Below are 12,869 nucleotides of genomic sequence, written 5' to 3'. Positions count from 1 at the left end.
GTCAGAAGAGGGCATCAGATCCCCTGGAACTGGAGTTACAGTTGTGTTAGACAGTGGGTGCTGGGAATCGAACCCAGGTCTTCTAGAGGGCAGTAAGCACTCTTAACTGCTAAGGCATCTCTCTCCTGCTCCCCAGTTTTCTTTTTTAATAGCTCACTGAATCCAGTTAGTGCTGGCCATATGCATACAGTGTAGGGTCACTCCCCAGAGGATGGTCATCCTACCATCTTTGAGAGCCACACCCTTAAAAAAAAATTCCTCTTTCTTCCCAAGCAGTTGTCTAGTATCAACAGCTCCTCCACTAGGAGTAGGGGCTGGTGAACCCCTCCATGGCTCCAGGCTGGAATGCTGACTGCCTTGAATTTGCGCCTGACTTGTTCAAGCAACCACAGACACTGTAAGTTCCCGAGGGCAGATATCCTGTCATGTCCAGGTGTCACTGTTTTGTCCGGGATCTCACGACGTCTTCCAGCCTCCTCTTCCAAGATATTTCCTGATCCTTGGAGAAAGGTCTGATATAGATGTCTCATTTATGGCCAAGACACTTTTTTTTCCCTCTGCACTTTGACCAGCCGTGAGTTTCTGAAGATGTATTCTTAACAAAACAGGACAGGGGCTGGAGAGATGGCTCAGAGGTTAAGAGCACCGACTGCTCTTCCAGAGGTCCTGAGTTCAATTCCCAGCAACCACATGGTGGCTCACAACCATCTGTAATGAGATCTGGCGCCCTCTTCTGTATACATAATAAATAAATAAATCTTAAAAAAAAAAAAAAGAAAAAAAAACAGGACAGAAGCATTGACAGTGATGACCAGTCTCATTTCTGTAATGGGTCTTGTGGCCTTAACTGGTGTTTATAATACCTGCTCTGTGTTTCCTCTACCCTCAGCAAGGACCTCAGGGGTCTCAGTTCTTTACCTGAAGGGGAAGCTCATCTTTTCAATCCTGAAATGTTTGGACCATTTATTATCCTGCCTGGATGGTATTGTAGTTTCCCATTGACTTTAATCTTTCACAGGATGTGGTTACACCAAGAGATGCCCTCAAGAATCCTCGGCATTCCAGATCTACCCACATACTTCTTCAAACATCTTTCTCACCGAATTTTCCAATCGTGTTCCTTCTGTGCCCCTGACCATTTATCCATTCCGGTGGCCACAACCCATGAATCAGTATATTTGCACATCTGGCCATTTTTCCTTCAAAGCAAAATGCTCACCCATCTGATTTACCTCAAGTTCTGCCCACTGGGAAGAACTGCCTTCAATGGTGACCTTGAGGATTGTCTCAGAAAGGAGCTGTAGTACTGCGACTGTCCACTTCTGGGTGATGCCTGCATAGTGTGCAGAACCACCCCTAAACCAGGCCCTAGCACCTGCCCTTCCTCAGTCAATCATCGGGCACACCCAAGAAGCCAAAGGTGCTTGTTTGGGACAGATGATGTGGTAACAGGTGCAAGACCCATGTACACTTGGGTAACTTCTTCATGTAACTGACTTGTGCCCTCAGGACCTACCTGTTCAGGCCCAATCACACATACACTGCATCCATTTGACGGGTTGATTGGTGCTGTTCACATCCAACTTTACAGCCGGGTGTGTCAGGCAACACCCAGTTCATATTGGGCAGCTCAGGTTGCGTGGTACCTTGGGCCCATTGTCAAATGTCCAATTTCTATTAAGGCCCAAGAGCAGACCGAGAAAGCTGTCTCTCAAAAGGAGAATAGTCGGGCGGTGGTGGTGGTGGTGGTGCACCTCTTTAATCCCAGTACTCTAAAGGCAGAACCAGGCGGATCTCTGAGAGTTCAAGGCCAGCCTGGGCTACAGAGTGAGATCCAGGACAGGCTCCAAAGCTACACAGAGAAACGCTGTCTTGAAGAGAGAGAGAGAGAAAGAGAGAGAGAGAGAGAGAGAGAGAGAGAGAGGTGAGATCATTGAAACACAAAAAGAGGAGGGAAGACTGGGCAATTCCTCAGCTCTTGCACCTAACATCCTTGTGGAACACTGCATCATCAAGAAAGATTTTTTTTTTTTTTTTTTTTTTGGTTTTTCGAGACAGGGTTTCTCTGTGTAGCTTTGCACCTTTCCTGGAACTCACTTGGTAGCCCAGGCTGGCCTCGAACTCACAGAGATCCGCCTGGCTCTGCCTCTCGAGTGCTGGGATTAAAGGCATGCGCCACCAACTCCTGGCAAGAAAGATTCTTGATACACTGCACTTCATAATTGGAAAACTGGAATACACTTCAAAAATTGGAAAAAAGAAATACATCACAAAGTTGACATGAGGACACTTGAGATAAAGTTTTTATACAGTTTAGTGAAATGTGTCCAAGTGGAAGCTTGTTGAAGATTCTGAAATTATCCTGGAAGCAGAAGTCCATGTCCCATCAACAGAATACAGATGCCGGATTGGGAGCCTGACTAGTATCATGTACTGGATGCCTGGAAAGGTGGTGCAAAATGTGCTTGATCTGCATTGCCAAGCACAGCACCACCTCCTGGAGCCTGAGTGTCCCATGCACAGTTCTGCATGAGAGTGATCTAATTCAGAATGTTTTCATAAGCCAATTTTGTTTGTTTTTCAAATAGCCAGCCTCTGCAAAAACACCGAAGGAGGAGGAGGAGGAGGAGGAGAAGGAGGAGAAGGAGGAGAAGGAGAAGAAGAAGAGCCTCCATATGATAATAGAGCCTTGCTCAAAAATCCCAAGGACCCCTGCTTTGATTATCTATGAGGGGCTTGGCAAAGGCTCCAACAGCATCCTTGTATGCCACTGCCGGGTCTGCTGGACCACGTGGCAACGTCAGCAACGCAGCCTGGACCTGTTGAAGAGACTTCTCCGGTTGCAGGCCCCATTCAAAACTAACAGCTTTTTGAGGCACTTGGTATATGAGCCAGGTGAGGAATGTGCTGCCTACAAAATCAAAATAGGTCTACTAAGCATTGTGCTTCTTTCTTGGTATTAGGAGGGGCCAGGTACAGTAACCTCAGAAGGAATGTCTTCACATGGCCCACATTACTGGACTCCTAGAAAGGTAGAAAGCCCTTGGATTTCGGCTACATTTAGTTCCCGTCCTCTGATACATAAATGCTTTACCAACAACTCCAGAGTGGTTGCTAAATCTTGCTCACTTGGTCCAAACAACATAATGTCATCAATAGAATGGACCAGCGTGAGACCTTGTAGGAGAGATGGGTGATTAAGATCCTACCAACAAAGTTATGACACAGGGCTGGATAACTAGTGTAGAGTGACATTGTGCTGATGGCCTTGCCATCTGTCGGTGATAGTTTTTGCCATTTTGACACAAACTAGAGTCGCTTGTGGCACGGACTCCTCAACTGAGGAGTTTCCTCCGTCAGATTGGCCTGTTGGCATGTCTATGACACAGTCCCATGTTTAGTGACGCGTGTGGGAGAGCCCGGGACCACCGTGGGTGGTGCCACCCATGAGCAGGTGGTCCTGGGTTGTATAAAGGAGCAGGCTGAGCAAGTCGTGGAGAGCAAGCCAGTGAGCAGCATGCCCCTGCGGTCTATGCTTGCGTTCCTGCCTCCAGGTTCCCCCTTGAGCTTCCGCCCTGGCTTCCCTCGATGATGGGCTCTAAGCTGTAAGATAAAATATACCCTCCCGGGGCTGGAGAGATGGCTCAGAGGTTAAGAGCACCGACTGCTCTTCCAGAGGTCCTGAGTTCAATTCCCAGCACCCACAACCATCTGTAATGAGATCTGACACCCTCTTCGGTATACATAACAAATAAATAAATCTTTAAAAAAGAAAAAGAGGGGCTGGAGAGACGGCTCAGTGGTTAAGAGCACTGGCTGTTCTTCCAAAGGTCCTGAGTTCAATTCCCAGCAACCACATGGTGGCTCACAACCATCTGTAATGAGGTCTGGTTCCCTCTTCTGGCCTGCAGGCAAACATATAGGCAGAACACTGTATACAGTGTTTATTTATTTATTTATATAAATTTTATAAAGTTTATTTATATAAATAAATCTTAAAAAAAAAAAGAAAGAAAAACATAACCTCCCTTCCCGCATCGATTCTTGTCACCGTGTTTATCACAGCAACAGAAACCAAAGTAAGGCACCAACTGAAAGCAACTTGCTTCTGGTGATCCTTATCCAAAACAATAGGGAGATGGTTCCGTGTTAAGAACACTTCCAGAGGACCCAGTTCAATTCCCAGCACCAGCACAGCAGCTCAAAACCGCTTGTAACTGCAGTTCCAGAGGCTCCAACATCCTCCTCAGGCCTCCACGGCCATCAGCACACATGTGGTGCATATACATTCATACATTCAGGCAGACACACACATATACAAAAAAAATCTTTAAAGCATGCGCATGCATACACCCATACATGTCAATGTACAGTCTAACAGAGGCAATTCTTCAACTGAGCGTCCTCCTTCAAAAGTGACTGTAGTTGGGGAAGGATGGGAGAAGGATTAATAACAAGCATTTTCAAGGAGGGAGGGTGGTCACAAAGTTTCACCCCTATGCTAGGAGCTACTGGCCATTGACGGCTGCAGATGGAAATAGAGTCAGTTTTCTCCAGGGTTGTGGCCCCTGAGGGGCTGGCTACCCATGCTCCAGTCCCACACCCACTACATACTGGGAGGGGAAAGTGATGAGGGTAAATAGAGGCGCATTAGAGATGAGAAAATGGCAGTGGATTTGAAAATGGCGGTGGATTTGACCAAAACGCATTATATGCGTGGGTGGAATTCTCAAACAATAAAAAGAAAACCTTTTTCAGTATTGTAGCAAGGTCCTTCCTCAAGCGGATCTGGTCTCCCCTTTCGGAGCTCTGAGTCTTTAAACCGGCTCAAGTCTGGAAATTAGTTGAGGGGCCTTAATTCTCTGCTGTTATAATTCAAGGTTGTAGTGGTATTGTGTTCCCCAAAATATTGTACACCCTAATAAACTTATCTGGGGTCAAAGACAGAACAGCCACTAGATACAAAGGCTAGAAAATGGTGGCACTCATACCTTCAATCCTAGCATTCCAGAGGCAGAAATCCATCTGTTCAAGGATACAGCCAAGCATGGTGACTCACGCCTTTAATCCCAGAAAGGAGCCTTTAATCCCAGGGAGTGGTGGTAGAAAGCAGAAAGGTATATAAGGTGTGAGGACCAGAAACTAGAAGCATTTGGCTGTTTAAGCATTTGCCTGGTTAAGCTTTCAGGCTTTGGAGCAGCACAGTTCAGCTGAGATTCATTCTGGATGAGGACACAGAAGCTTCCAGTCGGAGGAAACAAGACCAGCTGAGAAGTTGGCCAGGTGAGGTTAGCTGTGGCCTGTTCTGTATCTCTGATCTTCCAGCTTCACCCCAATACCTGGCTCACAGGTTTGATTTTATTAATAAGAACTTTTAAGATTCCTGCTACACAAGGTAGCTGTAATGATTTGAAAGAAAACGGCCCCCAAAGGAAATAGCACTGTTAGGAGGTGCGGCCATGTTGGAGGAAGTGTGTCACTGTGCTTTATGGGCTTTAAGGTCTTATATGTGCTCAAGCCATGCCCAGTGAGACAGTTCACTTCCTGTTACTTTTGGATCAAGGTGTTAGGACTCTCAGTTCCAGCGTCTGCCTGCACCCTGTCATGCTTCCTTCCATGATGACAACGGACTGAACCTCTGAACTGTAAGCCAGCCACCACAATTAAATATTTTCCTTTGGGGTTGGGGATTTAGTTCAGTGGTAGAGTGCTTGCCTAGCAAGCTTAAGGCCCTGGATTCAGTCCTCAGCTCCAGAAAAAAATAATAAAAAATTGTTCTCCTTTATAAGAGTTGCCCTGGTCATGGTGTCTCTTCCCCGTAATGGAAACCCTGACTAAGACAAGAGCCTTTCATTAATCTTTTCTAGAAATTTTCTGCATGTATAGACTGAACTTTCTACCTGTGTCACTTCTGGGAACCAATGTGGGATTAGCCAAAGGTCGACTCAGACCGCTGTGAACATCGCTTTGCCTACACTGTGCACACAGCAAGGACACTTACCTTGCCTCTCTGGTGCTGACTCGTGGCCCTTGACACTCTGTGATCCATGATCCAATTAGAGCCATTGCTTTGAGTCAATGAGCGGCCACAGTGCCCGCTGTCAGGTCTGGCATAGAGAGGACAGCAGGAACCAAGCTCTTCAAGTACACTGTGCTCCTCTCACTAATCTGCTTCTTACGGTATTAGTGAAGGACGGTTCTTCTGGAGCCACACACACATCACGGCCACACACACACACACACACACACACACACACACACACACACACACAGTGGGGGGGCAGTAAATTAATGTTTGTAAAAAAAAATTTAAGCAGGGACTGGAGAGATGGCTCAGTGGTTAAGAGCACAGCTGTTCTTGCAGAGAACCGGGGTTTGATTCCCAGCACCCACAGGATGGCTCACAACCGTCTGTAACTCCAGTTCCAAGAGATCTGACACCCACCTCTGTCCTCTGTGGTCACTGCAGGCACATGGTTCACAGATATATATGAGGTCAAACATCCAAACACATGAAATTTTTAAAAAAAAAATCTTTTTTTTTTTTAAATTAAGGTAGAGGCTGGATAGTGGTGGCGCACACCTTTAATCCCAGCACTCAGGAGTCAAAGGCAGGCGGATCCCTATGAGTTCGAGGCCAGCCTGGGCTACAAAGTGAGATCCAGGACAGCCAGGGTGTTTACACAGTCTCAAAAAACAAAAAACAAAAATAAATAAATAAAATTAAGATAGAGATTGATAAAGGAAGACATCTGACCTCAACCTCCCGCTTCCAAAAGCACACTCACAGCTGTGTTCATCAACACACATACACACACACACACACACACACACACACACACACACACACACTAATACAAAATGCTGTTATACTGCAAAAATTGTAAGTAGAGAAGTAGCATCTACAATATGGTTCTATTCACACACAGCAAGTATTTTGCATCCATTTTATTTATTTTTTATTTATCCCGTGGTGCTGGAGAATGAACCTAGGGTTCCATGCATACTAGTCAGGTGCTCTGCCACTGAGTCACATCCCAGCTTCCTTTCACTTCCTCTTTTGAGGTGGAATCCCACCAAATGATCTAAGCTGGACTTAAACTCGCTCTGTAGCTCAGACACACATACTTGGTTTCTGTTTGGTTTTTGTTTTTGTTTTTCTTTTGAGAAAGGGTCTCATACAGCCCAGGCTGGCCTCAAACTTGTTCTGTAGCTAAGGATGACCTTCACTTTCTGATCCTGCTCCCTCTACGTCTCAGCGTGTTCCATCTTACCCACATCCTGCAGTGTAGGGACTTGAACCCAGGGCTTCACACTAAGGAAACACGTGACCAACTGAGCCGCGTCCCCAGCCCATACATACACGGTTTTTAAATATGTTATTGTGTGTGTGCTCATGAGTGCTTTCAACTGCTGAGCCATCTCTCTAGCCCTTATAAATACACATTTTTAAACTTGTAAAATAGGGGGCAGGAAAGTGTTATGCAAGAATAAATATGATCAAAATACATGATAAACATGAAACCTATTATTGTGCATAATATACGATAATAAAAACTAAAGAAATGCAAAAAAGTCACATATTGTTGACAAGATAGATTTGAATAAAAAATAGCAATCATAAAAGTGGGAATCATAAATGCTAAAGATAGGAAAAGCTAACATCCAGACTAACTTCAGGGAGAAAGGTGTTTATGCACAGGACCTTTAAACATTCTTGTGAAAAATATGGAAAACATATGTGATGGTTTGAATAAAATTGGCCCCCATAGGCTCATTTAGTTGAATGCTCGGTCACCAGGGAGTGAAACTTTTTGAAAGGATTAGGAGGTATGGCCTTGTTGGAGGAAGTGTGTCACTGGGGTGGGTTTGAATGTTTCAAAAATCCATTCCAGGCCTAGTCTCTCTCTGTCTCTGTCTCTGTCTCTCTCTCTGTCTCTCTCTCTCTCTGTGTCTCTGTCTCTCTCTGTCTCTGTCTCTCTCTGTCTCTGTCTCTCTCTCTGTCTCTGTCTCTCTCTGTCTCTGTCTCTCTGTCTCTTTCTGTCTCTGTCTCTCTGTCTCTGTCTCTCTCTGTCTGCCTACCTGTGTGGATCAGGATGTTAAGCTCTTAGCTGCTTCTCCAGCACCATGTGCACTGCCATGCTCCAGCCATGATGATAATGGACTAACCCTCCAAAACTATAAACAAGCCCCCAGTTAAAGGCTTTCTCTTGTAAGAGTTGCGTGGTCATGGTGTCTCTTCACAGCAACAGAACAGTGACAGAGACAGCATAATGACATATAACGTTGTAATAGTTAATTATTATTTTGTTTGTTCTGAGTAGGAGATACAGAAAGACCCGCCTGGAAGCCGGAAAACTTCACAAAAGAGGAAGAAGTAATGGGAAATTTAAAAGAGGGGGTGGCTTCCAGTTATTGTGAACCCTGTGTACAAAAGCATAGATGCTTCAAGGCCTGGAGAGGTGGCTCAGAGGTTAAGAGCACCGACTGCTCTTCCAGAGGTCCTGAGTTCAATTTCCAGCAACCACATGGTGGCTCACAACCAACTGTAATGAGATCTGGTGCCCTCTTCTGGCCTGCAGGCAGAACACAGTATACATAACAAATAAATAAATCTTTAAAAACCAAAAACTACTTCCAGGCTGCTTAAGGCCGGGGACTGTGGCTCAGTGAGTGGTAGAAAGCTTGGCAGAGCCTGTGTGTAAAGCCCGGGGTTCAATCCCCAGCACATCAATAAACAAACTGATTTACACCACCAAAGTTCAAACTTCAAAGAAAGCAAAGGTGTATGAAGTAAAAGAATCGAGGAAGGGCTGCGTGTGGCGGCACAAGCCTGTAACCTTGTAAGAAAGCTCAGACCAAAGGATCGAAGTCCAAAGCCTGCCTGGGATACATAACAAGTTCCAGGCCAGGCCAGACAACTTAGTGATACCCCCATCTCCAGAATAAACTGTTTGAAGTGACTGGCAAAAGCAGTGGTAATCTGAATCCGGGTGACGGCGGAAGGGAAGGGCACATTCCAGAGATACTGGAACCAGGAACAACACAGCCTATCGATGACTTTGATGAGGGAGCGAAGAGGTCGAAAACTCACAGTGACTCCCACATTCTTCTCCTGGGCAAACAGGTTCATAGTCTAGCATGGAACAGTTAGAAAGACCGGGAAAGCAGGAAGCAGGTCTGCCTGCTGGCTTTGCAGCCCACTGGAGAAGCTGTCTGTCTGTCCCAACCATTCCATAAAACAGCTCTGGCAGAGAGTGTCCATGACTTCCTACTTGCCCAAACTGCTGGGCCCTCTCTTGGCTCTCTCCTCTCTTCTCGTGGCTCCCGTGAAATTATTCCTAGCTCTGCTGTTCTTCGCTTTCTTTGGCCCTTACTGGCTTCTTTTCCTCTACTCAGTGTTAAGAGAATACCTGTAAGAGTCTTCTCCTGGCCTCCTTCTCTCTTCTCACTATACACATTCTTATTTGGTGATCTCGGTCATCAGTCTGACCTGAATTCAAGTGACCCCAAATCTCTGATTTCAACCCAGATCTCTCTCCTGGCATCAAGTCTATAATTTCCAACTGCCTGCTGAACACTTGCCTCCTGGGTCCATCTAATATTTTGTAAACTTCTAGCCCCTTCTTTATAAGCAGGCCCTGTGCTGGCTACTAAAAATAGAGGCTCATAAGGTGGATGTACCATTTGAACTCTCAGAATTTAAGTCTTTGCTTTCTGGTGGTTTGTTTGCTGGTCTCAAACGGAAGACCTCATACATGCTAAGCATTACCACTGAACTGCATACCCCAGCCCTAGAATCCATGGTCTTAATAGAGAAAACAGATAGCAAACCCAAAATGCAGCATACACCACTAATACATTGTACCAAGGGACACTGTGTAAGGACTAGGAAAGAAAAGCAAAGGCCACTTTAAAGGTCAATCACCTTAATGCCTTGAACTCAACCTGTTCAAAACTGAAATAATCAAGATTTGTGGCAGTCTGGTCTTCCTCCTGTTTTTATGTCTGTACATGTATCTCCAATCTGTACATCTACTCAATAAATATTTAACACACTTATCAGTACTTACAAGGTTCAAGAAAATCCCCTTCTACCCAGTTGCCCTAGTCCACAATGTGGCAATCATTTTAATCCCTTTCCTCCTCCTCCCCCACACGTGGACAATATTAACTCCGCCTCTAGTACCCATCCCACCACCTCTATCTCCAATCACTGCCTCAGTTCAGGTCGTGGATTTGTCCTCTGCTTCCAGCCACCGCATCTAAAATCGCCATCTCTGTTTGCTTTTCTTCCCTCCTACTTGCCAGCCTGTGGCTCCAGAATTTATTTCTGAAACACAATTCTGATTATGTTTCTCCAGTGGTGAAACCCAGCCATGAGGTGATAGGTACCATCCTCTGTTCTTAGGAGGCTGTGAGTCGTGAGTCCGAGGCCAAGCATAAGCAGCATACGGAGAACAGCACGCCCCTCCCCCACTGTCTTCAGATAAATCCAAATTTCTATGGGAAGAGCAGAGTTTGATGTTATGTTCCGGTTGAAGTCTAATAATCCTTTCTTGTAGGCAGCCTTCAGGGAGAGGGCTAGATCCAAAGCATATGTAGCTTTATGAATAACAAGAAAATGTGCACAAGGACCCAGTCAGTCGATAAAAGTCTAGTACATAAATTTATAGGTAACCTTTAAACTTTTCAATTTCCTATACCAAACCTGTGATATAGATTAAAGAACCCTTGCGAGGTTCTATAATGAATGTTTTATTAGCTTTTGTGGCCATCACTTGCTTTGGCCTTAAAGGAAATGCTAGTTTAACCTGTGGATTAAACTAAAACTTTCTCATTAAAAAATACGGTGTTGGTAAAAACACACTCTGCCAGTTTGCTGTGATTTTAAATTTATCAAATTTAAGACATCTAGGTATCATGGTCCTGTGCCAACAAAACACATTCTCCTATCTCTTGTTCTTATCTTACCAAAAAGGAAATTAACTGGCATAAAGGTCCTTTGAGTTGTCAAAGAACTTGCTCATTTCAATAATATTTTCACTCCCCAAATTTCCCATCAAATATTGGCATGATAGGCATTCTTATTTCCTCTTGATCGAGCTGAATGAAAGTGAAGGATGAATACCTTTAATGTCACTGCCCTCGGCTTGGATGCAGTGCTTACACCTTGCTGGCCTTTTTAGATCCGCTTCCCATTTTGCCATCGCTTGAACTGTGTCCGTGTAGAACTATTGACAGATTCCTGAACATATTCCAAGCCCTTTATACGTTTGTGTCTGTATTTCTATGCCAGTCTTAATCATTATCTTCAGGAACTGTGTTGCGTCAATAGAGGGCGGCTCAGGGGTTAGGAACACTTGTTGCTCTTCCTAAGGAGCCAAGTTCAGATCCCAGCACCCATATTGGGCAGTTCAAAAGTGCCTGACACTTGAGTTCCAGAGGGTTTGATGCCCTCTGCTGGCCTCTGTAGACACCCGAACATACGTGATAGACACAAAAATCCATACACATACATTTAACAAAAGTTTTAAAATTTCTAACTACGCCTATAACACTTTATTAACCTTGTTTGTGCCCATTGCCCCAGCTAGACCTTCAGATCCTTGGAAGCAGAAACCATATCATTAATCTTTTTCTCCCCAGAGCCTCCCTTCATGCCCAACATAGATCGTGATAGCGAAAGGACCAAGCAGACGCCATGACAGGATGTCAGTCTTCTCTCAGAGATCAGGCCTCAAGTTCAGTTTCCTGAGACTTGAGCAAGCAGTCTCTGGGAGGGCTGTGAACAAAAGACATAGTCCTCATGGTAGCTCCCTTTCGGCACGTACTCTGACTGCTCAAGGTTCAGCCAGTTGTTTACTGTCTGGGACCCCTCACCAACTTAGAGCTACATGTATGAGTCAAGGACAGAGCCGGGGACACTGAGACAGCCCCCACAGGCAGTACGTGCTAGGCCAGCCAGCCTCCATGGCAGCTCAAGGACAGAGCCTGGGACTTGTCCAGGCCTGCCCAAAAATGATAACTATAACCCCCAACCAGTAAATTCAAAGGTTATATACCTCACCCAGTCATATGACGCAAAGGCTTGTACCACCCTGCTTTCAGTTTTTTTTTCCTTTAAAAACCCCTCAGGGCCATCCTTATCCACCTGCTTAGTCAGCTTGTTGGACACGGACCAAGCCCTGGCTTGCTTGTTATCAATAAACCCCTGTGTGTTTTGCATTGGGTATCAGCTCTGTGGTGGTCTTGCTGGGGGAACGGGGGGAGGGGGGGTGGTCTCGAGACATGGGCACAACAATAGTATTATCTGAGAGGCAGAACCACCAAGCTAAACAGAAATAGATATATGGAAGGGGATTACTAGGGGCATTGGCTCACATAATCGCAGAGGCTGAGAAGTCTCCCAACGGGCTGTCTGTAACTGAAGTCCCTGTCGAGCCGATAGGGAGGCTCAGTCCAAGTCCGAGTCTTCAGAACCGGGGAAACTGACCGTCTAACTCTCAGAGTAAAACCAAAGGATGCTGTGCGAGACACTGGTTGACTCCTGGAACGCAAAGGCCTGGGAGTCCAGCAGTCTGCCCTTGAGGGCAGAACTGAAGTGTTCCAAGGTTGGGAAAGAGTAAATCACCTTTCTTCTGCGCTGTTTGTTCTTTCTGGTCCCCTAGCTGATTGGACGGGTCCTGCCCACAGGGAAGGCGGATCTTCCCATTCAGATTAACAATTCATTCATTGATGTGCTCTTTAAACACCCATAGGCACACCCAGAAGCAATGTTTTACCAGTCAATATTCTAGGTATGCCTTCCTTGATCCTAGGTGGCATGTAAAACTATTGTGCATTTATTCGTTAATTATTTGCAGACT

General features: G+C 45.5%; 1 protein-coding gene across 7 annotated transcripts in view; it reads right to left on the bottom strand.

Annotated features, from left to right (window-relative positions):
• The window catches only part of LOC102922490 (17-beta-hydroxysteroid dehydrogenase type 6), a 28,679-nt gene extending 15,916 nt beyond the window's left edge, over positions 1 to 12,763 (bottom strand). Inside the window, exon 1 of one of the 7 annotated variants that reach the window (XM_076554069.1) lies at positions 12,635 to 12,763. The gene's annotated coding sequence lies outside the window, so the exon portion shown is untranslated. Of the gene's footprint in view, positions 1 to 10,073; positions 10,097 to 11,131; positions 11,381 to 12,384 lie in introns of those variants that run through there. The other 6 variants (XM_076554064.1, XM_076554065.1, XM_076554068.1 and 3 more) reach the window with 6 other exon arrangements.
• Between the last annotated feature and the right edge of the window lie 106 nt (positions 12,764 to 12,869).

This window comes from Peromyscus maniculatus, chromosome 18, assembly GCF_049852395.1.
Source record: "Peromyscus maniculatus bairdii isolate BWxNUB_F1_BW_parent chromosome 18, HU_Pman_BW_mat_3.1, whole genome shotgun sequence".
NCBI lineage: Eukaryota > Metazoa > Chordata > Mammalia > Rodentia > Cricetidae > Peromyscus > Peromyscus maniculatus.
Note: the sequence above shows the minus strand (reverse complement) of the source record. Positions and strands in the feature narration are given on the sequence as shown.